General features: G+C 39.9%; 1 long non-coding RNA gene across 3 annotated transcripts in view; it reads right to left on the bottom strand.

The window, feature by feature from the left end:
* Positions 1-484: 484 nt before the first annotated feature.
* Positions 485-25,737, bottom strand: part of LOC113909497 — a 222,955-nt gene continuing 197,702 nt past the window's right edge. For all 3 annotated transcript variants that reach the window (XR_004820135.1, XR_004820133.1, XR_004820134.1), the window contains one exon: positions 485-581. This is a non-coding gene — a long non-coding RNA (uncharacterized LOC113909497). The remainder of the gene's footprint in view (positions 582-25,737) is intronic.

The raw sequence follows: 25,737 nt of genomic DNA on the forward strand, positions 1-25,737 counted from the left end.
AATATTTGCTGATGTCTGAGAGGGCTATGGCTTACTCCATTCATACCTAAGTCGGTATCCGGATTCACTCACTCACTCACTCGTTTGTTCATTCATTCACACATTTATTCATTCATGCATTTGTTCTATGCGGCACACAGGCTCACATGTAGCTCCCAGTGAGTCCTGCTTTCTACCCATGAGTGGGGGCAGGACCTATGACTTGCTTCGAACAGTAGAATATAGTAGAGGTGATGCAATGTCCCTTCTGTGATTGTGTTACATAATAAAGACTCTGTCTTGCTGGAAGACTCAACCTGGAGACTGACCTTGCCGGCGTGATGAAGTAAGCAGCCATGTTGGAGAAGCCCACATGGTGAGGGACTATGGGCAGCTTCCAGCCAACAGCCAGGAAGAAGCTGGGATCCTTGGTCTTAGAGCTGCAAGGAAATGAATTCTGCCAAGAATGTGAGTGAGCTTGGAAGGGGTTCCTTCCCCAATTGAGCCTCCAGATGGGAGCACAGTCCAGATGACACCTTGATTGCAGTCTTGTGACACTGTAAGTAGAGGGGCCATCTAAGCCATGCCTTGACCTGAAGAAACTGTGAGATAATAAATGGGTATTGTTTTTTAGCTACTACATACATGGTAATTTGTTGTGCAGCAATAGAAAATGAATACCTTGTGCTATGCTAAATACCATACAGGCATTCTCTCACTTAGTGCCTGAAGTAACCTCATGAGCCTGACATTAATATTATTCCCATTTTACAGATGAAGACACCGAGGCTCAGGAATTGAACTCCAGAACATTCTACTCTTAACCACTGAACTCTCACAGCATATTTCATTTTACTGTATTGCATTATTTCATAAATTCAAGTTTATCATGGTTTAAAACTTATTTCCTGATAACACCGACTATATTTAGGAAAAGCTCTACTAGGCACACCTAGTACACAAAGAAACGTTTTTATAAACTCAACATTACCAGGAACTTTCCTCTAACTCTTTTGTGCTATATTTATACCATGTATCTCACAGAAATATTAATAGATTCAAGAATAGGAAAGTTTCTCTTTTGTGTTAAAGCAGTGATAGACTGTAAACTATTTAGGAGGGAGAACAATTATGGCTGATATGAGCCACATTCCTGGGAACTGATCCGGAATTAAAACACCCAAGTAAACATCCATTAGAATGTGCTAGATCTTGGATTGTGTCTCTAAATTTGCTGCAAGACAAAAACACTTCATCTTGTGTCCTAACTTTCCCATTTTGGGTCAGGTATAGAGAAAAGTTAGGAAGTAGGGAGATTTAGACTTGCTTTTTTTCTTTTTTTTTTAACAACTATTTGGTTCAGTGTTCTGAGAAGCTGAGATAGGATTATGACCCCACTACTGTGTCTTCTAATGAGACTTCTTCCTATTCTGCATTTATCAGATGTTAATTATACATACTGCATGATTGAGGATTTTGGAGTCAGAGATTCACCTGCAATATTTGGAATACCAGTGGAGGCCTACATCAACACAGAATTTATAAAGCAGCTGGTGCTAGTCAAAGCTAATGATGGAATTTCAGTTTAATAAAAAGACCCCCAACTGAGCACACCATCTTGAAAAAAGTATACTTATCAAACGGCTTTCAATCAGTTCAAGAGAGACACCTTAATTGGGAAGAGGAAGATTTGCACAGTAGTTTGTCATTGTGCCAATTCCAGATCAATAACTGCATGTCTGCTCTTTGGTAGACATAGCTTTTGCTTTCTATGAAGTAACCACATCTATTTCATCTCCATTTGGGTAAACTCTGTTTCATTTCATAATGTTAAATAAAATGTCTTCTCTTCCCCCCCCCCAGATTTTTATTTATTTATTTGTCAGATAGAGAGAGCACAAGCAGGGGGAGGGGCAGAGGGGGAAGCAGGCCCCCTGCTGAACAAGAAGCCCCATATGGGACTCAATCCCAGGTCCGAGCTGAAGGCAGGTGCTTAACTGACTGAGCCACCCAGCGGTCCCAATAATGTCTTCTTTTAATTCACCTCTGTGTCTTCATAATAAATACAACCAAAATTAGATTTGTGATTATAAAAGTCATTTTTTTAAGTTTTAAAATAAACTTTGTATTTTGCAACAAGAAAGCAATGCTTATGGAATTCTAGCATTTTCAAAATTGTTTTGTTGAAAAAATTATATGGGTAGAACTAAATTATGGTGGTTTAACTATAAGAAGAATATGTTGAGCAATGATAATCTGGATTCATATAAAATTGTTTGGAGAAGACTGTACAGAATCATCTACTAATAAGAAACAAAAATAAAATGGGTTTACGTCTGGAGGGAAGGGTTTGGAACACTAAAGAATGTGACTCAGTCACCAGGTCTTAGTTTCCTTATTTGTTAAAAGGAGATACTCATTCAAAGTGGTGACTTTCAAACTGGTCTCAGTGGTACATTAGAGGGCATTATGGACCAGACAGGGCAGGAGGAGGCAGAGAAGGTGATGGAGCAGGGGCCCAATGTGGAGATCAAGGCAAAGCTTGGGGGTTGGGGGAGGGCTCTAGTTCCCTTTCTCACTTCAACCAGGGACGATCTTTTCTTTCCCTCCCTCGCTCCCTCCCTCCTTCCCTCCCTCCCTTGCTCCCTCCCTCCCACCCTTTCTTCCTTCCTCCCTCCATTCCTTCCTTCCCTCCCTTCTTTCTTTCTTTTTCTTCCTTCTTCTTTGGTTTTTCTCTGTCTTCCTCTCTCTCTTCTGCTTCCTTCCTTCCTTTTTTCCTCCCTCCCTCCCAAAAGCTATACCTAGTTATAAAGATCTAAATTAACATATAGAAATAGCAAGTTTCTGCCTAAGATTTCTTTTTGAAAAACAGGGTTCTACTGCTAAAATACAGTTTGGGAAAATCAGTGGACTATACAATTCTAAGTCCTTTTCCTTCTCTGAATTTCTTCCTTCTAGTAATTTTTCAATTACTGTTCGGATTCCAAGATCCAGGAACAAAATAGCAAGGGAGATTGAAAATATTTTAGAATCCACAACAAATATCTATCTTACATGAACTATAGTTCTACTAAAAGCTATGGATGAAATGGCATCTTACAGACCCCTACAGAGATATGGGATTATGACTAAAAGGTTTAGTTTATTGCAGAGTAACTACACGGAACAGAGCCATGCTCTCTTAGGCATTTCATCTACTGGACGATGTGTAGGCAGAGTGACAGAATTATGGCCTAATTTAAAAAATCAAAAGTTTCTTGCATTTAGAGAATTACATATACAAAAGTCACTGTGGGATAGTCAGTGGGGTACTCTGAGATCATTTCTCTCGTTTTATATATTCATTTATCCATTAAATTAATAAGTTTTTATTGAAACTTAGTGTGTCAGCCACTATGTTAGGTGTTGAGGTTATAGTATATTGTCCCTATCCATACAGAAATTATGTTTTAGTGGAGGAAAGAGCAATTAAACCATAATCATACACTTAAGCGTATATTACATATTTTTATGAGTGTTGTTAAGTAAAAGAGCAGGGTTCTCTGACATCACGTGTCAGAGAATACACGAGAACACTAGGCTGTAGAGGGTGAAAGTGAGTTACCTCAAGTCACTGAGTGGAGCACCACAGAGCTGGCATAGACTCAGTCACGCGTTCTCTGTCTCACCAACTTGACTGTGAAAGTTTAGGCTGAGTGATGGAAATCCAAAATCCATGAGCTCCTTTCCTGGCTTCTCCACTACTTTAAAATGTTGGGCAGCCTTGAGAGACACCTAAATATCTGCACCAAGAATGGACGCTTCAAATTTTTGAAAATTGTTTTCTTCTTTGGTTAAGATCGCTCTCTGCTTACAGTGTGGTTGACTAGAGGCTGAAAATAGTTGGCAGAGGTAACACGTCCATGATTAAAGAAAAGAAATTCCTTAGTAGCCATAGAAAGACTACTAATTATTAAAACTCCCAGGGTGCAACCACGTTCAACAGCCTCTTTGAGTCTACTTTGTTGTGAAGCAAGTGGTTTTTTTTCTTTCGAAGTTCCGGTCAAAATGTACACCAATTTCCACTACAAAGTTTTTTTAAAAAGACTTTATTTTTAAGTAATCTCTACACCCAATGTGGTGGGGCTCAGACCCATGACCCTGAGATCAAGAGTCACAGCTCTTCTGACAAAGCCAGCCAGGTGCCCCTCCATTACAAACTTTTGCCCAGATAAGTTTACCAGACCTATCAATTAGAAGAAAATCCAAGTAAAATCATCATTATTAAAATTACTAGCTAACAGCAACCGAAATGAGCCCATCCTCCTCTTTGGAAACTGAAGCAATTGGGATATGGATAGCAGCCCATACAGATAGCAGAGTTTGAGGTTATTTTCTCTTGTAAGAACCTGAAGAGCAGGGATAGGATTGTTGGTGGCAAATCCATATACTTTGGAGATCCAACAAACACACAGCCATAAAGCCTCCTTTCGGGAACACTGAGGAGCTCTGCCTGCCTACATGGATGCCATCTACCTCTGGGAAGCACCAGCCATCAGGTGGTATAGTTAAAGTCCTTTCTCGTGTTTAATGGGATAAGTGATTGACTTTCCTCAATCTAGAGCCTCAATCATAGTAAAGTGCAATTCCTTTGAACTGTTTTGTTTGTTTTTACATCTTTTTATTATAGCCAGAAATTATTTGCACATATATACTATATGTAAATCTTTGCATTAATGAGTAAATGGGATTATAGCATACATGTTGGGGGTTTTGGGGTGCACACTAATTTTTTTCCTTTTCCCTTTGCAAATCTCCTCCCTCCTCTTCTGTTTTCCTGTTACTCTGAACCCCACCACAACCCATGTCCTCACACTAGCTTGTATCTTTGCATATTTTTTCTTTTTTAAAGATTTATTTATTTATTTTAGTGAGAGAGAGCGTGAGCAGGGGGAGGGGGCAAAGGGAGAGAGAGAATCCTCAAGCAGACTCCCCGCTGAGTACAGACCCTGATTTAGGCTCCCAGGACCCTGAGACCATGACCTGAAGCCTAAATCAAGAGTTGGCCACTCAACCGAAGGAGCCACCCAGGTGCTCCATCTTTGCATATTTTTTATCCATGCTCATACAATCTTATGTAAGCATATATATGTACATAAAAGTATATATAGTCCCACATATGGGTTTTGGGCACCATTTTTTAGAAATCATTATATGCCCTTTTGACATCATATTATATACCCTTGTCCTACATTTGTCTTCTCACTAGGAAATACCTCAGGAGAATGTCTCCAAGTCAACTAATGTAGCTCTGCTTCATTTCCTGCTACTTCTGTGGTGTGCCATGTACCATGACTTATTTTGTTTTCAGTTTTCTGCTATGTTGAACAATGCTGTGATTAACTCTCTTGTACATTTGTCCCGTGTACCAGGGCTCTTATTTTTATAGAAGAGCTTTCTAGAAGTGAGAATTCTGAGTCAAAGGATGTGGCTACTTAATTTTAATAAATGTTATCAGATTGTTTTCAAAAAAAATATTATAATAATTCCCATTTCTGCCAGGAATAATGACAACATCATTTCTCCCTGCATTCATACCAGAATGTATGTTATTACTCTTTTTTAAATTTTATTTTATTATGTTACGTTAATCACCTTTTTTTTTTTTTTTTTTTGGCCAGACTAATGGGTTTAAACCTCACTGTTACTTTATTTTCACCCTAACTACTGGTGATTTAAATCTTTTCATAAATCTGGAAGCTATCTGGTTTTGCTCCTCTGCAAGTGGGCTATTTTCTTTTTATTTTGGGTTGTATGTTGGAAGAACTCATTGTATATTATATTTTTCATTTGTGTAAATTTTTTCTAGATTTCTCATTTGCCCATTTTTGTTATCATTTGAAATACATATTTTAATATACTTAAAAGTGTATATCTTCTCTTTTACAGCTTCTAGGTTTACTGTCTTAGTTACGAAAATGTCCCAAAACATGGACATTCTTGAAGCATTTTTATTCTTTTATTGTTAAGCTTTTAACCCATCTAAAATCATTTTTGTATAGTTCAACTTAATTTTTCTATACCATTTAAAAATAACCCACCCTTTTCTCACTGGATTGGTCTAACATCTTCATCATATATTAAATTCTCATATATATCAGGATCTATTTCTGGATTCTATGTCCTGTTCTAGTGATTTATCTATTCTTATGCAAATACTTGATTTGTTTTTAATGCCTTTATGAGTTCTTCTGATATTTGATAATGCATGTTACTCCTAACTATTCTTCTCTTCCTTCTATTTAAAATACGATTGCAGGGGCACCTGGGTGGCTCAGTTGTTAAGCGTCTGCCTTCAGCTCAGGTCATGATTCCAGGGTCCTGGGATCGAGCCCCACGTCGGGCTCTCTGCTCCGTGGGAAGCCTGCTTCTCCCTCTCCTACTCCCCCTGCTTGTGTTCCCTCTCTCACTGTGTCTCTCTCTGTCAAATAAATAAATAAAATCTTTAAAAAAATAAAATAAAATATGATTGGACTGTCTTGGGCACTGTTGGTGGGAATGCAAACTGGTGTAGCCACTGTGGAAAACAGTGTGGAGTTTCCTCAAAAAGTTAAAAATAGAACTCCTATGATCCAGTAATTCCACTACTGAGGATTTACCCTAAGAATACAAAAACACTACTTCAAAAAGATATGTGTACCCCTATGTTTACTGCAGCATTATTTACAATAGTCAAATTATGGAAGTAGCCCAGTGTCCTAGGAGATGAATGGATAAAGAAGATGTGACACACACACACACACACACACACACACACACACACACACACACACAGGAATATTACTCAGCCATAAAAAGAATTAAATCTTGCCATTTGCAACAACATGGATGGATCTAGAGAGTATAATGCTAAGTGAAATAAATCAGTAAAAGACAAATCCCATATGATTTTAGTCATATGTGGAATTTAAGAAACAAAACAAATGAGCAAAGGAAAAAAAGAGAGAGAGGCAAACCAAGAAACAGATTCTTCACTACAGAGAACAAACAGATGGTTACCAGAGGGGAGGCAGGTGAGGGATGGGTGAAATAAGTGATGGGGATTAAGAGCACACTTATCATGATGGGTGCTGAGTAATGTATAGCATTGTTGAGTCACTGTATTATATACCTGTAACAAATATAACACTGTATGTTAACTGTACTGGAATTAAATTTTAAAAAATACAATTCTGTTATGTTTTCAAGTATTTGTCCCTCTAAGTAAACTTTAAGGCCAATAAGTGTAAGCAAAAGCTGTGTTTCCTGGACAGAAGCTTTAGGAGCCAGAATATGATGTGCCTCATCTTCTTTTCCTATCTGGGTGATGGCAGAAGCACTGATTGAGATGAAGTTTCTTTCAGCCTGGGTTCCTAAGTAACAACGGTGAGCAGAGTCACCCTCATGATCCATGTTGGACATGTAGAATCAGTGAGAAATAAAGTTTGGTTATGTTAAATCACAGAAGCTGTGGGGTTGTTACTGCATATCACCTAGCTTGTTTTAACTCGTGGGACTGTTGTGAGGGTTGGGTCAGATAACACACGTACAAACACATATTCTAAAATGACTTGGAACTAAGTTACAGATCAATAAATGTTAGACAGTATAATTAAAATTACTAGCTAATAGAAACGAGAATGAAGCTACTCTCAAGTCTGGAGACAAGGCTTTCCGGCCATAGGGTTTCATTTCAAGTGATTATGAAGATACATGTACCAGAAGAAATACCTGACTTGCCTGCTAAATACTGTAGTTAAAAGTTTAATGCCTATAAAAATGCAAAGCATTTCACAATGATAAGATGATAGTCCATTACTATAAGGAAGGAAACTTAGAACACATTTGAAGATGGTGAGTTATATCAGCGATTGCAAACTGATGGCCCATTGCTCCAAACCTAGGCCATTAGATGTATTTACTTTGATCACAATGTTTTAAAATCAGGGAAACACACACACACACACACACACACACACACACACACACACACACACACACACACACATCTGGCTTCTCTTGGAAAAACTGGAAGATCTTGCCACTGTGAGATTATATTTCTGCATGACCCAAATCTCCAGAGCTGAGTAACGGCATTTTTGGCATTTTCTAATTTCCCAGTGCCCCCACCCAACTGTTCCCTTATACCCAGTGCACTTTACCCATTTACATTTCCTACTGGTCCAGGGTTGTGTATGAAGGTGTGACCCCTGGCTGTAGTGAATGAAAATTTGATGATTTCTCGAGTAGTGGGGTACAGTGAGGTCACTACGTATAGTGAGGTCACATAGTAACTCACTATGAAGGAAGGAAAAGTGAGGTATTGGTGCCTAAGCCCTTTGGTATCTTTTTGATAAAACTGGTTCATGGAAGAAGAGACATTTTTCTTCCTGCAGAAAAGAATAAAAATAGGTCTTTGATACCTCAGCAGCAATTTTCATCATCAACTCAGTTCCAGACCACATGGGATAATTAATTCTCTCAGCCCCCTCAGAGAGTGAGAATTTCACAAATACCATTAGTCAGAAAATGAATTTAGGGAAACATGTGCAAAATCTTGTCACCTTGGAAGAATCTTAATACAAGATACTGAATTGTCAATAAAACCTTCGAACTGAACTTCCTCCGTCTTGTTCATTTGGGAAGCAGTATCTAACGCAGAAAAGGGGTTGGACAGAAAGGTCTAGAGTCCAGATTGTTCAGTGTATAACTCCTATGCAATTGTTTCAGCATTATCTAAACTCCTTCACATTCATGTCCCTTAGAATCCCTCTAATGTTAATCACATTCATCATTTTGGCTCCATTTTCATTAAAAGAGAAAACATCTTCATATCACTACCACCTTGCAATCTGCTAATTGGCCTAGTTTTCAAAGGCAGAATCTCCCAGTAAAACTATGCCTCTTGTTACATGTGCAACCAATAAAACAAAAACAGCCTGATCAATTTTTTATTTATTTGAGGCGGGAGGGGCAGGGGGAGAGGTAAAGACAGTCTTATGCAGATTCTGTGTGGAGCGCAGAGCCTGAAGCCTGACATGGGGCTCAATCTCATGACGCTGAGACCATGACCTGAACTGAAACCAAGAGTCGGACGCTTAACCGACTGTGCCACCAGGTGCCCCTAAAAATAGCCTGTACAATTTAATGTAACCTTACTGTAGATTTCCACAATATCAGTAACTATTTTATTAATGTCCTAATTGATTCAATGTATTGGAATTTAATTTAATTTAATTCAATGCATTGGAAGCCAAGGTGAGATCAGATATTGCTCCAAAGTAATGACTGTGTTTTCTGAATTATCTGGAACTCACGCTGGGTTTGAAGGTGGGGCCTCCTTGGATCTTTAATGAGATACTTCTTTCTGTTTGCTGATATTTTAAAGGTCATGAAGAGTTCATTGAGAAAGAAGGGAACATGGAATATCTGATTTTAGATCACACAAAATTCCAATTTATCTCATCAATAAAATGCCATTCAGTTCTGCTTTTTTGTCGGACAGGAAAAGGTGGAAATTTAAAAAAGGCCTGAAGTAACCTCGTGGACTGAAGAGTGAGAGACCTCAAATCAGAGAAGAGGACTTTTCCATCTGATTTTTTCAAACACAGACTTTTTAAAAAATTACTTTAACTTTTAATTTCAATGGCTTGAGTACCTTAGAAAATTGCATTCACACTGATAAATTTCATTTATTTATTTATTTAAACACCGATACATTCAAAAATATCTTTTCTTCTTAAGACAAAATAAGGATCATTTTCATAAATCTGTTGTATAGCCTCAGATGAAATAAATACACTGGAGAAATGAGCTGTTTCCTATCTTCATTCTCATAGTGAAAAAGTTTTTCTGGATTCGGATGTTAGTAGTTTCCTTTAAAAAAATACTCTGGAAACCCCACCACAAATGAAAGGAATGTGTATAGTATGCAAATTCAAAGTGTGCTGTCCTCATTTACCCAGTGGAATTCAAAATAAGCCCCAACTTGTGAACATATTAAAGCAGATTGAAATGGATATTAGCAGGATTTGTAAGGAGAAGCACTCCAGTCAGTCAAACATGCTACGCACGAGAACTTTGATAATGTTGTTTTACTGATAATTACCTGCTGGCTGTCACCTCCAAGTGGGGATTCATGCAGGTTCCAGTATTTAAATATTACATCCAGAGCCAAGCCTGCAAAGACACTTATGCTGATCTGGCCATGTCCATTTTATTTCACAATTATCTGTGTCTTTCTTCATGAAAAGCAATGCAGTTAACTCTTTTAATTGTGTGTGATCTGTGTGGGCCAGAGCACATCATAGCACACCCCCACTTCCGCGGTCCAAGCAAGCCACTTCTACTTTCTCTCCCTCCCAGATGCCAGTGCCAGTGGGCACCCCAGAATTAATGGAAAGCAGCACGTCCGGACTGAGCAGGGATATTCATCTGATCTCAGCAACTCATCGCTGGGGCAAAGCAAACGCCGCACACTTCCATTAACTAAAGGTGGTTTAAATGGAAAGGACCAACTGACGTGGTTATCCTGGGCAGCTAGTGCCTGGGGTCTCCAGGCCTGCAGGGAACTTCCTTTTCTCTGCGCTCCCCCCCGCCCCCCGGCTGCCCCATCCCACACAAACACACCTCCCTCCCCCCACATACTGAACTCCTAATTAAATTTAACAGTTTCAAGAGTTTAAACTGTATATCTTTTTAATTGTGTCCTACTTTGTATTGGCTGATGCGCAAGTCTGAACATGGATATCACAGCTTTTTATGATATAATATCACCCTAATTGGTGCTTCATAGGCCGTGGTTGAATTCTTTTCAATTAAGCTCTAACATACAGTAACTGTTTCTCTCTGCAAATGCTGGAAAGCCATTCACAAGAGAGGACTGGTACTGCACAATTCCGAAGTACCTTAATGTGTCAAAAATGTTTTGTGAAGAAAGCTACACTGTAAATGCAATCACCTACATTGGTGTTCCCATTGTTAACTGGGAGTAAAAGTATTGCTAATTGTCCTGCGTTTTAGCTGGGTTTTTAAAGCATTATGTAGCAAGTACACCGGAGGGTCAATTTGTGAAGTGAAATACTTAGCATGCAAAGCGTAATACAAGATGCTGTGTAATACTTGACCTCTCAGCATAATAAATGTAGCAGTGAAACGCTGTGCATTCAGTATTCACTGAATAGAGCCTTCGCAGTGGAACAAAACCAGAAAATGTTCTCTTCATTCCTTTTTTTTTCACTAAGCGAAAATTATTCTTTATAATGGCCATTGCAGCAATTAGCTGGCATTTGGTAGAATAAATGTGCAGAAATAGCAATTTCTTATTTTAAATGAGATTTTGTATGGAGCCTGCAAATTACTTGAGGTATATGAATAATTGTGCCTTAGCTTTATGCTACAGAATAGGGTGTGGGTGGGTATAAAGATTTCCTATTTGCAGTTAAATGTTTAGACATTTTATTATTTTAATTTCACTCACAGTCTGCCTGGATTGACCCTGCTTTCCCATTGATCATTTTATGTGCGCCTGGAAGCAAGTGTGCAGATGGCGGGAGACTCCCAATTAGTGCACTATGTTTTTTATGAATGTGACATGTGAGTGCAATCAGGTCTCCTCTGGAGGCAAGGGTGGTATTTAGACTTTGGGATCCTAAATCGATACAGCTTAATAATCTGCATGGAATGAACATTTATCAATATTCTCTGTAGTCAAATGCAATTAGAAACTTCATTAAATTTTTATCCAAAGTTTTTCACCTTATTGAAATGCATTCTTCCAGGCATTCATGATTCATCTAATTAGCCTTAAGTAGGGTATTTTTTCCTCTCTCAAAGTGATTCAGTTAATTATGTCCATATATTCATAATTATAAGGTGGATGAGTTGGGTAAAAACTGAAATTATGAAATCTGCAGAGAGATTCTATGAGGTTCAGAATGTAGAATATAAAAGAGAGATGAGTAAAAGTCAGAGCAATGAAATACTTTGTTTTAATCCCCCTCAGCCTACTGCACCCCAACTGCCTTCTCACGGAGTTTTGTGTATTTATTTATTCACTTATCATTTGTAATCCAACAATTTCCAAAAACTGATTTGAGGCAAGTGCATAGCACTTTTTATATATATAAAAAGTAAACACTACAAATACCAAGAACTGACTAATTAATGTCTTGGAAGTTATTTTTAATTAAGAAAACTAAAGAGAATATACAGTCATGTAAAGTTTAACTCTTCAAACAGTTCCCTTCACTCACTGACCACTATCCAGATACTATCACTTAAAAAAAAATTTTGTTTATTTATTTGAGAGAGAGAAGGAGAGACAGAGATAGCAAGAGAGAGAATGAGCAGGGGGGAGAGGGAGAAGCATGCTCTCCGCTGAGCTGGGAACCTGACACAGGACTCAATCCCAGGACCCTGGGATCATGACCTGAGCTGATTGCAGATGCTTAACCGACTGAGCCACCCGGGCACGTGCAGATACTGTCACTTTAACCAGTTTCTTACATGTTGTCCTTCCACATTTTTAAGTCCTTTCTTCTAATTCTAGTCCTTCACATACTTTGCTTGCATATTATAATCATACATCTTCTATATAGTATCTTAAATTTCAAGAATTTTTGTTTTTCCCTATGCAACTTGTCTAGTTCAAGAAAAGTTGTCTTTAAAATTATATTTTTGAATTATTGTTTAGCTAAATGAAAGGACAGTCTACCTTAATTTTTATTTTACCTAAGGCCTAAGCACATACAACATTTTACTCAAACTAATTTTCTTTCTGTCATTGAGTGATGCCAAAAATTCTTCTGCCAATGTTATAATGAAGGCAACCCATTATCAAATGACATAACTCATCTGTTAATGCCAACCCGTGATACTACAAAATTGGAAATAGCCCCGATTATTTATCGTTCCTCTAATCTGGGTAAAATGATGTTCTCACCCAGCAAGCAGCTACGAATCCATCGCTCTGCAGACAAGTTGTGTCCGCCATCCTCCTTCACAACAAGCCCCAGAGAGAGTGCTGGGTCATTATATTGCTGTCTCTGCCTGACGGTCACGCTCAAGATCTTTAACGAATTGCATAGCCACCGACCAGAGAGAATTGTACAATTTCTGTCTTATTTTAACTCCTCGTGATTTTTTTCCAGTGGGGCAAATAACAAGTCACAATCATAGTTTTCACATTTGAAAATGATCTATAGTAAACTCAGGTAGCTGTCTACCAGGGAAAATCTAATTTTTAAAATTGTATATATGAAATGAAAGAATGTGAGTTATAACATTTTTCTAATTATTCCTTTCTTGAAATATTCCTCTTGAAACTTTCCAAAGGGGAAGAATGTGGTGGACTAAGGGTACAAATTTTATCCACATCTTTGTGGGGTATATGCAAGTGCTGTATATAACCATATGAGTAAAGGTACTGGTATGTTAAAACAGAAAGAGAGAAATCTTAACTGTGTTTTCATATTGCTGTTATTAAAGAATAATGCCCTGGCTATGGTGATCACTTGGATAATTCTTTTCATAAGATATTTCACGTCATTACGATCCTCTGACAAATCTTCACCATATCCCCAGAGGTGAACAGGGAGCTTTACAGTTCATTAAAAAAAAAAAAAAAAAATGACACAAATAGTGAAAATCTGCCATATATTGAACTGTTAGTCTCAGCATCATTGGAAGTTTTATTATATCCCTGCCATAACATCTAATAACAATATTTTCACCTGGAACATGCACTAAGGTACAAACTTTCTCTTCCAAAAATGGAATACAGTAGCTTTGTAGGGGCTACTTCCTGTTTTGAGTGTCTACACCGAGAAAGAACCTTTCTTTTCCTGTTAGCCAAGGGAAGTCCCAAGAGAATTCCTAGAGTTTCCTTGGGAAACGTCAATAACGCAGAGGGCTCGCCCTATATGACTGCCCACTTCCCGTATCTATTCTTGCTCTCCTTTATCCTGCCTTCAGTTGAGATGAGCCTCTTCCTTCGGGATCTTCTCCTCACTCCCACTTCTGGTTGTCCCATTCCCTTCCCTCTTTCAAGGTCTAGTTCAAACGTTCTCTCCTCCATGAAGCTTTCTCTGCTGTCCTACTTATAAGGAATCCCTTCCTCTTCTGTACCATGAGAGCAGTTTACCTTTATACCTCATGGTTATTTATGTACACTTTATCATTCCTGCTTCACTGTAGGCTTCCTGGGATTAGGATCCATGTCTGAACCAATTCCAGGGCCTTACACATTGTAAGCATTCAATAAATATCTCTTGAGTGAACAGCTTTTACCAGCAAATTCTGGTCAGCGATCCATGATTATATATGGCAAAGAGTTACAAACAACCAAAGAAATGTAAACATCCTAGGAATGACCTAATCTGTTAGCTGGAACACAGCATTGAGCTTTCCTGATATTCTTGTAAGTTTCCAGGTAGGCAATTTCTGGTGCCTTTGCTTTGTCTGAATCGGAGACAAACTAGTTTGCAACTCAGCTGGGATCTTTTGCTATCCCCAGGGCTACTGTGTAAAAAGCAATCTGGAATGTGAATTCGTTTTTAACCAGCTCTCAGTCATGAACATTGCATATATGGAGCTTTGTGAAATTAAACAAGTTGTGTAATCTTTCTAAGCCTCAGTTTCCCCATCTGTAAGTAGGGGAAAATGATGCCTTCCTCACACAATTAATCCTTAAGATTAAATGATTAAGTGCCTAATGGATAGAAAAATGGTACCATTGTAGCATGACTGTCAAGAGCCACGTGATGCCCTTTGTGTTTATTAGAAAAAAGCATCCTTTTCCCATCTAAAATTATCTAATAAATGTACAAATCAATCAACGATGTCTACAAAGTGACCAGTGCCCCTTAGAATGTGGTAATCTTTTATACTCAACTGTGCATAATGGCTCAGTATCTTGCTGATAACAATGATGATGATGTATCCTTATTTTTAACTATCTGAGAAAGTTCTCGCATTATTCCTATAACACTTCAAAGTTCTGAGGAATCAGCCTACTTTTGTTAATACATATCTCACTGTACTATAATGACTGGAAAACACTTCTGCCTTCATCACTAGACAGTGTACAAGATAAGGGCAGGAGCCAAGATCTTCTTTATCTGTGTATCCCCAGGGCCTAACTGGGGCCTGGCACATAGTAAGTGATCAATGAAAGCTGGTTAAATGAATGAATAGTTGAGTACGTATCTCTACCACACTTTAACTACTTGTTTCTTCTCAACACACCCAAGAGCTGACAGGTTGAGATGTGGTATCAGAAGATACATCACATCCACATGTGTATCCACCACAGTAAGAGCTCATCCACACACTTAGGAAATACAGTTTACTCTATTTTAACCTTGGATTATTGAGATATGGTGTCATCGATGAAAATCAGTTTCTCCTATATTGAGTATACATTAGTGTGACTAAAGTTTTTTTTACTTTAGAAAGAGAGAGTGTAGTGGGGAGGGGCAGAGGGAGTGGGGGAGAGAGTCTGAAGCAGACTCCCCACTGAGTGCAGGGCCCACACAGGGCTCCATCTCATGACCCTGAGATCACGACCTGAGCAGAAACCAAGAGTCGGTCACTTAACTGACTCCGTCACCCAGGCACCCCTAAAGTATTTTTTAAATGTACTAAGGGCTGTGAATCTTTGAGAGGTAAAAAGAAAGTCTGCATAGTACCCTGAAAGGATGGGGCTTGCTGCCTCCTTGTCCTGAGGAGACAAGGATGATTCTCTTATTTGTGGCATTCTGGACACTTCCCTGGTGTAGGACTCCTGGAAAGATACCAGAACAAACTTTTATAACATATTAAGAATGAAGCTGTGAACACATGCAGAGGAGACTTGTCAAATGGTCTCCCCACTTGGATCAGCGTCCTAGGCTTTGAAATTGTTTTTCCTTCCTTCAACATTTTTTTAAAAGATTTTATTTATTTATTTGACAGAGAGAGACACAGCGAGAGAGGGAACACAAGCAGGGGGAGTGGGAGAGGGAGAAGCATGCTTCTCGTGGAGCAGGGAGCCCGATGTGGGGCTCGATCCCAGGACCCTGGGATCATGACCTGAGCTGAAGGCAGACGCTTAACGACTGAGCCACCCAGGCACCCCTCCTTCCTTCAACATTTTAAACATTAACAAAACCCCAATTCCTTTATATTGAGTAACTACAATATAAATTTAAACTTCCCCCCAGTTCTTTCTTGATGCTTATGCTCTGTTGAGCCTGATTTTTCACATTTGTTCAGAGTCCCAAAACTTAAAGGTTCACGTAAAGTTCACTGGGTTTTCCTTGTGCCTCATTGTTGTGCCTGGAGACATGGCCAGGTTCTAACAGTGCCCCTCCTCCTATGGCAAAAGAGTTGGTGCGCCATATGGGGTACCATCGTGGGATTTCTTACTTTGTCCCATATCTGGTTAAAGGTAGATAAGCTCTAACCGACCACAGCTTCTTTCAGGAACGTTTATTTGCCATTCTCTTATCTGGCAGAAAAAGTTTATTAAAAATACATTTTAAAAACCTACCACAATAAAAGGTAACCAATACTTCTTTTGAGGGTTTTGTGCCGGGAGCTGTGCTGAAGAGTTTGCAAACATTGTCTTGTTTGATCCTTACAACACCACATGAGGGAGAAACTATTACTACCCCACATCACTGGGAGGGAACTGAGCTGAGGGATCTGCCCCCTTAGAATGTTAGGCGGCTTTCCTAAATTACATTACACTTCTGGGAAAGAGCAAAATCAGGACTTAGGTCTGTTTAGAACCATAAGCTGAGCTCTGAATCTTATTCCTTCTTTCCGGCTTCACAGTTTCCTCAGTGAACTTCCCATGGCATTGTTGAACTGCAGTGGTTTTGACACCTTTATGGGAGCTGTTTACCAAGAGCAAACCAAACCTGAGGGCCTATGGGCAATGATGCACAGGGTGTCCACAAAAACCACCATTTTCAACCAAAACTAACTGACCGAGATCACATTTCTATCTAATTTTATGTAGTGTGGATTGTGTGGGCAACAATGATGGGAATGAAAAGAGGCTGACTGAAGGCACAAATGTTTCTCTTCTCTTCTGACGGAGGGCGTTCCCCCACAACTAAGCAACAAAATGGGCTTACGCCAGGGAGGTGGACTGAGGGGTGAAAGACAGGATCTCCCCAGCCCACCTGGGAGTTGTGACTCTGGACCTGAAGCCCCAAATACCCCAAGCTCCAGGGTGTGCAAGGTGAATCCATGCTGATATTTGGAGTCCAGAACCCAGGTCCTGGAGAAGCTTTCTGCCTGGTGTTAGGAGAGAGAGAACAGTGATGCCCCTCACCCTGACATACATGTCCCAAAATACGGGAGAGAGTAAGACTAAACAACTTACTCAAAAAACAGGAAAACCCCATCTGATAAACCCACCACCGTATTCTCTTCAAGTTTTATTTATTCGGCACTTGTGCTAGCAGTTCTCAAATTCAGGGTGTCAAATAATGGGAGGAGAGGAGTTGTTAAAATGCATATAGCCAGGGGCACCTTGCTGGCTCAGTTGGAAGAGCGTGTGACTCTTGATCTTGGGGTCATGAGTTCAAGCCCCACACTGGGGGTAGAGTTTACTAAAATAAAGAAAGAAAGAAACAAATAACTTTAAAAAAATAAATAAAATGCATATACCCAGATATACCTAGATCTCCTCTCCTAAAATTCTGATTCTGTAGGTTTGGGGTGAGTTCCTAGACTCTGTATTTTAGACAACACCCAGAGACATCCTCATGTCCCCGATCAGAGAAGTAAGCTCTGAGAAAATAAGCCTGGAGTGAGGCAAGTGCTCAGAGAGCTGACGTAGTGTTGGGTTATTTAGGACGGAGCTCACCGAGGACTGTACGTCTTTGGAGAGCTGGTGATGGCTGACAATGCCTGCAGCTACTGCCAAAAAGTTACCTGTACTCCTTCAACACCTGCTTCTAGGAAAAGGACAGGACTGAGGGTGGGATGAAGGGCAGAGAAGCTTTCTCGGGTGCGTGGGTGAGAGGGTGCACCAATGAGCTCCCTGCTGGTCTTAGCTGAACGGGCCTTCCAGGCACACTCTGCGGGAGGCCGGTAGAAGGACCCCTAGGCTTCAAGGAGGGCCATCTTTTGCGGGAGAGCTCGGAGTATCTGAAGGCTCTTACAACAGATCATTCATTCATTTAATAGTTGTAGAGGCCTCATGTATCTGCTTTAGGCCCTGGGCCACGCACAGACTTTTCTCACTTTCTGGAAGGCCGCTATCCCCCAACTTCACTTAGTTAACTTTACTCTTCAACACCTGGCCTCCCTAATGAGCTCAGTTCCCCCAGATATGCTCTCATGGCATCATTAACCTATGAAATGGAGTTCCTGGATTAATGCCTGTTGCCCTCACTTGTGAGCTCCATGGAAGCAGGGACCATGTTTTGGGGTTTTTGTTTTTGTTTTAGCACTGAGTCACTTATAAAAATAATTTCCTGAAACTCAGTTTTCTGAATGACATTTTGCCACATTTAGCAATGTACCAGTTAACAGAGTGGATTATTTTTCTGTTTATAAATTATATGGCAAATTGTGTTAGATAGGATGTTTTAACAGCTTTGGATGATTTCTGTGAAGCTTTAATTTTGTCCTCAAAATAACACTTTTTTGATTAACAGCTAAAGGACACAGTATGGTTTAGCCTTTTAGAGTATATATTTATTTAATTTTTTAAAAAACATAATGACTATGTTTATTATTATTTTTTTAAGATTTTATTTGTTTGAGAGAGAGAGAGAGAGCACAAGCGGGGTGAGGGTCAGAGGGAGAAGCAGACTCCCCGCTGAGCAGGGAGCCCAATGTGGGACTCAATCCCAGGGCTCCGGGGTCATAACCTGAGTCGAAGGCAGACACGAAAGGACTGAGCCACCCAGGCACCCTTAGAGTATATATTTAATATTCAGAAAAGGGTCTTTAATAATCAGTAACCCAACTTTAGTTAAGATTAGTACCTCGATTCTAACATTTATTCCTTTAAGTATGAAACTGCTATGCAGAGATTTTAGACATTAATCGCTAGTCATATAAAATCAAGGCTGATAAGCCATTGGAGGCACTGGTAAAAGAATGAAATAATGCTTATAGAGAAATTCTAAATGACATGAAGAAAGATGGGGAAAAACTACATCAACTGAAACAATCTCATCCCATGTGTAACATGGAAATTTAAAAATTGCTAGAAACAACAATTAAGTCCACCAAGTCCATCAAGCAATTGTAAAAAGAAACCTAATTATGTTTATAATTTGAAAACAACTATAAAATTACAGAAATCACAAGTAGGTGCAGATGAAATGCTCAATTTTTATTTCCTAGCAAGGAGAAATTGAGATATTTTTACCTGGTTGTATGCAGGTAGAGGATCTGAAATGAAAGGGCAAACATGTTCAAAGATCTATAAGGGAAGTAAAGAGGCTCAGAAGGGATTGGCATAATTAACTGGATGATAAAATTTCAAATTTGATTTATATATTACCATAAAACTAAAATTTGCAAAAAAGGATTTAAAAGATGAGCTAAAAATTCTAAAGATGCTAAAAGATAGCTACAATAAAAAATTAACTAGGAAATAATGAAGCAACAACATCATATACTAAGGTCAGTATTTCTCTTAGAAATTAGACAATCCTATGGAAGCTAACTAGTTGACAAAACTGTAAGTCGCTTAAAAAAATAAATCTGTAGAAGATTGAACATTTCTAAGGAAAATAACTAAAATTTGGGGTAGAATATGAAATATTTTATGGACATAGAACGTATATATGAGAGGAGTAAACTACCTTTAGCTTTGACAAATTAAAATGTCCCAGAATGCTGTTATAAAAAGCAAAAGAAAACTGATCAATGAAGACCATATTAACAAACTGTTGTATATTGTATAGTTGAAAGAAACATGTATTTGGTAAATTTGACAAATCAGTGACTCAATAAATTGATTATTTGATGAGTTAATTTGGCAGGGTTGATTTTTGGCCAATTGGCCAGTTTCTTCTATTTGGGGTTTCTTTTATTTACCACTGTATCTTCAAAACCTGTTGCAGTGCTGAGCATGCAGAAGGTACTCAATAAATAGTTGATGAATAAATGAATGAATGAATTGTGCTGGGTGAGGGGAACTGAAAGGAAACGAGGCCATCGGGGGCTCCTGGCTTCATGGAGTTTACATTCTAAGGTGAGTTGTAGTTCAACAATTTTCGATTATTGGTTATACAACTATAGTGTGACTTTATCTACGGTGTACTTGCTCTTAAATTCATAGGAATGGGTCTCTTTTACTGTTGTGCTATATATGGAAATACAACTTTATTCCACAGACAGGTGAAAAAGCATTTTTAAATAGGCCAGAGTGAGGCAATATAACACAGAGCTGTTTAATGGTAAAGTTTCTAAGAGGTTAAAACTCTAAAGGTAAGTTCTTGTATACATGACATTCACGTGGTATTTCATCCTGTAGTGACTGTCAAACAGACGTGAGTGAGAAAAGCAGAGAGGAAGGAAGAACCAGGCCCACTCTACTCTCTACTCCGGTGAATCAAGGAGGAAATGATCATGCAAATACCATCCCCAGGAAGTCACAGCTGGGCTGAAGTCTCCCCACCCCAAGCCCCTACCCCACCCTTCACCTTGTCTCCTTGTCCCTGATCAGAAATGAAAGGAAATGAGGTAAAGGTAAACTTAGCCCAAGCTTCACAGAGTTGACGAGAGGCAGGTAGGACGTGTGAATGGAAAGCCCGGCACCTTGGGGGCCGTGCATGTTATTCTAAGCTTGTGTGGACCCGGTACAGTAAGAGCTAGAGGCTTTTCCTGTGCAGTGAGTTGGAATTAAACATGCTAATTTGAGGTCTCTTTCAAGTATTTTGTTTAACTCCATTGGCCTTTAATTCCTTTATATTGCATCATTTAAGGTAATGTTATTTATATATGAAGCATGTTATGCTTATTAACCAATGTGCAAAAATCCAAAGTACAGATTTTCTGTAATGGGCTAATTACAGGACTTTAAAGCCACCTACTGAGTTTTGCTGAGCTTCACAACAGGTTCACTGAACTGGATAAATTTATTCAAACGTGTGGAAATGAACCCCATTCTATGTGCAACGGTACTGGGAAAACACACAAATTATACCTCAATACCGGTTTAATGGGTCAAACAGTGAACCTGAATACTGAACTTATCTACATCTTAAAATAGTGGGGAAGCCTGTGGTAAGAAAGGAAGTGCCCATTCAAGGGGGTTTCTCCCTGTTTGTAAACAGTGGTAATAAAACAATAAGCCTGGCGATGAGGAGCAAGTTCTCCACACTCAGAAAACAGAGGTGTGTTGCCTTCCAGTGACCTCTGAAAATACACAACTTTCATAACTGAACCTAAGAGTGGGACAGAGTGACGAAAGCTCGGCAAACACACAGCTCCAGCACAGCCCTTTAATCTTTCCTGTTGAGAACAAGAGGCACATTTTCTCATGTTATGGTTTAGGAAGAATTCAGCACAGAGTGTTCAGAGTTAGAAATACAAATAAGGTATAAATATGTGGTGGAATTGAACACTCTCTTCAAACAAGCTTTTTTCCCCTGAGCTTAATCAAGACAATAGGGATATGCTGATCCTGTTAATATTAATTCTTCATCGATCCATTCTCAAATGCTGTTTTTTCATTTGAGAGTTCCAGAGAACTTTAGACTCAAGCTCCATAGCACCATATTTAGAACTATTATCCCATTATAAAAATACAAAGATTGTGTTGGTTTGTTGTGGGGGCGGGGGGAAGAAAATGGAGGCAGAGAGAGGTTTGAGAACCTTGCCAGAAACAAAGTTGAAAGAAAAGACCCTATTTCTTGCATTACATCATTGCCAATGGAAGCAATGTTTTCCAGTAAACACACACACACACACACACACACACACACACACACACACACACACACACACACACACACACCCCTACCCATATACGATCATTCATATGTCTGAGAGGAAGACAGACGTTGCTTTTATTCTTTGATAGGTTCCTGGGATAGATCTATTAATTGTGTCATGAAAGGGAAAAGAATGTCATTTCCAAGTCTAAAAGAGTTCCAGACTTGTCTTCAGGGCAACGTATTTACAATGTACAATCTACCCAGTGGCTGACAGTTGGGTGTTGATAACCTAATTCATGCTCATCAGGGAGACACTGGTGTGCCCAGCTCTCAAAGCAACGAAGCCTAGATTTTTCGAGCACTCTTTGCAAGTGCCATGTATACCAATAAAAAGAGAGTTCTCCAGGAAATGAGGTGTGACGCAGGCCAGCTTCACCAAGACTCTCGGACCAAGAAATAAGAATTTAAATATGAAATACTAAAATTTAATACATGACTGAAACAAAATAAATGGTGTACCATTGAAAGCATTTGAGGTAATTAATCAATGCTGTGTTTGTACATATCATTAAATATATTATACTCAGTTTAGATTTGATTTCTATGCTCCTTTTATAAAGAGTTAAAAGAAAATACATTTGAATTCACGCTGATACCGAAAACATGCTCCTAGCTTCTAGTTTTTTGGATTTCAAATCATTTCCATTAACAAACAGCTATTTGCCCTCTAATAAAATATGTCATTATGCTTTATTCATATCACACAAAAGAATCACTGAAAAATCGCCCCAATGATGGCCAATAATTACACATTTTGCTCCTGTGCTAGCGAAGAAGAAATCTGTTCATTGGAGAAAGCAGGTGCCGGGGCATCAAGCTAATAGTCAATGTGTGCCGTGGTAATTAGCCACTGCGATTGCTAAAATTAACAATTAGCTAACATGCAATTCTCTTTTTTGCAGGCTGCAGTTTACTTTGTATAATCCTTGCATGTTCTTAGTAATTATTCTGACAGCTTATTATTTTTATTTTTTCTGGTTTGAACACAGCTTTAACACTTGCATCGGGTGACCCAAATGTTCAACAGGCAGGGGTGAGACAACTGCCTGACGAGGCATTTTTCTGAGGCACACATGTGGTTGTTTTCTTAACTTTTCGTCACTGGGGAGCGCAGTGGTGGGGGTGAGATCTCTGAGTCTTTCAGAGCTATTGTCTTCTTTCCCAGGGCAGCACACTCGGTCATCCTAAAGCTTTTAGAAGGAAAACTGCCCAGTCAGCGGCAATTTAGACTCAAGGGAACAACTCCAGGGATGAAGTGCTACAGTCAAGCTGGTCAAAACATCTTCTTTTCATTCTTCTTCCCTGGAGCGTGTTCTTTGGTTAATGCATTCGCTGCCCCCGCACACAGCCCTCCACCCTGTCCGCCTTACCGCGCGAGAAAATGTAGCATCCTGTGAGGAGTGTTCTTGTCTGGGGCTATATGCTGAGATAATATTGCTAGAGCCTTTCAGTGATATAAGCCTGAATAAGCCTCAGCCTACATGTGACAGAAAAAAAAAAATTAAAAGGCAAAGGAGTCATTTGTTTCCAGAAAACCTCTGGGAGAGGGAGATGTGATGAAAGCTCTTAAAGCATTCAAATAAGATAAATTGTAGCAACAAATTTAACAAACTGCTATTCCGGACCATATTTGTTCCTGTGGCAGCCAACAAGTTACCACAAACATGGTGGTGTAAACAATACATGTTTATGATCTTACAGTTCTGGAGGTGAGAAATCCAAAACGGGTCTCACAGGGCTAGAATCCAGGAGTCGCTAGAGCTGCGTTCATTTCCGGAGCCTCTATGTCCTTGCCTTTTCCAGCTTCTAGAGGCTGCCCGCACTCCTTGGCTCGTGGTCCCTTCAAAACCGGCAACATTGCCTCTCTGTCACCATTGTTCTGTACTTAATGTCTCCCTCTGATCATAGCTGGGAAAGACTCCCCCTCTGTAAGGACTTATGTGATACGTCGGGCCCACCTGGATAATCCAGGATAATCTATCTCAAGGCCCTTACTTGAATCACATCTGCAACATCTCTTCTGCCATGGAAGGTAACGTATTCACAGGTTCCAGGGATTAGGATGTGGACATCTTTGGAAGACCATTATTCTGCCTATCAGACAAACCAATGCAAAATACACATACAGCGAATGTGTTTCTACAGTTGTGAATGAGTCCTCGCACATGTAATGTCAGGGAATTAGATTCTTTAGGAGTGGTGGGGGCCAGGATGGGGTTAATGGACTTCCGTGGCCTCCATAGACAATGACTCCTTACGGCCCTCCCCCACCAGGTTTCTTAACGTGCCCCACGGTGCCAATGTAGGCCATCCTTTGTCCTGTCGCTCTCAGGCTTCTGAGTTTGGAGGGCCTTTCCACCCTCTTGATGTGAGAGCTGCCTTCTCGAGTGCAGGCTTAGCCCGGCTAACAGCTACGGGCATGTGGACGGTGCCTTCTTATGGTGCTGGCTTGCGGGATGCTGCCTGCTGTGTGAACAAGCCACATGGACGGCTGTCCACAGAAACTCTCAACTACACAAAGGAACACTGTGCACTGCAGCCCCGACTTCTAAAATGCGGTGATGGGGGAGGCAAAATGCTAGATTCTTGAGAAGTGCTGAGCCCTTATCTGCACGTCAGTGTGAGCTGAGCGTCGGGGCTCAGCAGCCATGATGGTATGCCCAGGGAGCTGGGCCCTAGAACCGGCTGACCAGCTGCAGGCTGCAAGAGGCTGAGCAGGGCCTGGCTGACTTAGCAGCAGAGGTCAGGGAACTGAGCTGTGGCAGAGGTTGGGGCCAGGCTAGTGGCAGTACATATAGCAACATGTTCTGTTTGTTTAAGTGAGAGGAAACTGGATGAGCAGAGTCTACCCAGAATAGTTAGGAAGGCAGGAGTCTAACATCCAGAGAACAATTCACCACTGAGTTTAACTAAGGTGGATCTCACATGGTCTCAGAGGCCCCTTGCCAAGCGGCAAGAAGAGATGGGTTGTTGAGGTATGACTTGTCTTAAGAAAATCTACTCTTCTAAATAGAAATGTATTGGATTTTTTGCTTTATAAAATAATTCATCAAATAGGTTGTTGATATAGTGAGCTCTTCTTATGTGTTTAAAATGGAATTCTATCCACAAAAAAATGTACTGTCCTCCCCCAACAGCATATCTGTTGTATAAAGTAAGCCCTCCACTCAAGCCAAGCCTCTTAAAAAACAGTAGACCAAGAAAACTTTTGGGAAACATGGAGCCAAAACTTAAAAATGCTTTGCTAAAATCTCAAGGTGTTGGCCTCAACTCAAGAGGCTGGCCAAGATGTGGGGATGAAGTTTGGGAAAGACTGAACCTCTCTAGTTGTAAGGCAAGATCATTAGAATGAAGGCAATAAAGTTGGGCAATACACTTAAGGAAAAATGTGTTCCAATAAGGAGACATCTCACCAGAGGACTTCCCTTGGTTCACATAAGAACAACTGAGGCTTACAGAGAGGAACTCTGTTGGCTTAGGGCATGCATATGGCCTTCATTATCCGTGACCTGGCACTCTTTTTTCACTGCTGGCTTCTCACATTCAGGTCATTATTTTTCTGATTTACAGATGCCAAGATGCAGTGTGTCAGAAAATAGTTTGGTTTCTCAGAGGCAGGCCTGGTGGAGTTGAGAATAGAGCCTGGAATACCCGACTGTACTCTGATGTTGGTCTCCTTGGTTTGCATGTTCACAATATGGGGTAGGAGTAAAATGAGGAAGTTGGAGGGGGTGTGGACATGGAATGTGTCAGAGTGAGCAGTGGGGGAGTGACAGGGGAGAGA

This window comes from Zalophus californianus, chromosome 6 (genome assembly GCF_009762305.2).
Source record: "Zalophus californianus isolate mZalCal1 chromosome 6, mZalCal1.pri.v2, whole genome shotgun sequence".
Taxonomy (NCBI): domain Eukaryota; kingdom Metazoa; phylum Chordata; class Mammalia; order Carnivora; family Otariidae; genus Zalophus; species Zalophus californianus.